Below are 1324 nucleotides of genomic sequence, written 5' to 3' on the forward strand. Positions count from 1 at the left end.
ACACTTTTAGGAAAAACTGAGGAGACAGGGTCCAGCCTGGTGTTGGGCTGGGTCTGAATCCAGACTGGAGATCAGAAACAGCTCATGGGGCCATCCATGGCTAGGGGAATGGTGGGAGCCTTCCCTTTCTAGAAGGTTCCATCCTGAGCCAGCCTGCAGAGTGTAATGAGTCTGGTTCAGTGAAACTAAATGACACACTGCTTCATGTCAAGCCCCATAGCAAGTCTGCCTGGTCGGTGCCCAGCCCTGTGCAGGGTGCTGGCTCTCATCCAGCTCTACAGGCAGGCTTACCCTCCCCTTGGGGAAACGAGGCCTCGAGGTCAGAAAGTGGCTCACCTATCCTGCTCCATAGCCGCAGATCCGGATTTCCCTTTGACATGAGCTGAACATCAGAAGGAATAGGAAATCCAGGTGGTCCAGATCTCATGTCGGGCACGTCATGAACTCGAGCGTACGGGGGAACTCCAGCTTTAGAAAAGTTGACACCTGCAGTCTTGGCTCAAGCAGAGTCATGGGTCCCCACCACCAGGGCCCTGGGACCCACCCCGGGAGACGCATGTACAGAGGGCAGATGGCTCCCTTCCCTATGCCCACCACTCTGGGAGCCTCTCCCCCTTCACCCAAGAGAAATTCAAAGCGGGATAAGGAACCCTTCTTGAACTCCTCCCACCCCGCTGGGATATCAGTCACTTCCAACTACCTTGTCCTCTGAAGTTTCTTCTGCCACTAACAAAAGGTCCTGCATAGCTGCCTCCTCATCAGACACACCTGAACTTGAGTCCCAGCCCTGCCACCAACCAGGTGAGCCAAGCAAACCACTCACCCACAGTCAGGGCAGAGCCCAGCCTGTGGCCAAGGTCAAGGTTCTGTCAATCCCCCCTCCCACCACCGCTGCTCCTTTGCTACCTGGTAATCTGGGCCGTTTGTGTCCCATGGCTCTATGTCTGAAGGCAGTGCGACCTGGAAATCAGAGAGACCTGAGTGTGCATCCAGCTGGATGGGGACTGTGCCCCTAGCGCCAGGACAGACAATATCTGAACGAAAGGTGACTAAATGCACCAACGTGCTTGGGCAGACAATGCCCCTCCTGGCAGCAGGCTGGGCTGGAGAGGCCCTGGCCAGCAACTTTGTGGGACTGGGGTCCGAGGTCCTGTATGAGCCACCCGTCACCAAGGGCAGCCTTTGACGGTATTAGGGCCTTACCTGAGGGAACCTTTCCTGGATAAAACAAAAAGAGAAGAGAGAGAAAGACAGTGACGGGGGTGGGGGGGATGGGGAGGAGAGGGGGGGAGAGGCGAGAGAGAGAGAGAGAGAGGGGGAGAGG

The 1324-nt window shown here is 56.5% G+C and overlaps 1 long non-coding RNA gene across 1 annotated transcript; it reads right to left on the reverse strand.

Annotated features, from left to right (window-relative positions):
- Window positions 1–336: 336 nt before the first annotated feature.
- Window positions 337–1239, reverse strand: LOC102767988. The gene is made up of 3 exons (XR_001515211.1): window positions 1204–1239; window positions 907–960; window positions 337–468 (listed from the first exon to the last, which is right to left on the reverse strand). It is a non-coding gene; the product is annotated as an uncharacterized LOC102767988 (long non-coding RNA).
- Between the last annotated feature and the right edge of the window lie 85 nt (window positions 1240–1324).

This window comes from Myotis davidii, unplaced genomic scaffold, assembly GCF_000327345.1.
Source record: "Myotis davidii unplaced genomic scaffold, ASM32734v1 scaffold725, whole genome shotgun sequence".
In the NCBI taxonomy this organism is placed as follows: domain Eukaryota; kingdom Metazoa; phylum Chordata; class Mammalia; order Chiroptera; family Vespertilionidae; genus Myotis; species Myotis davidii.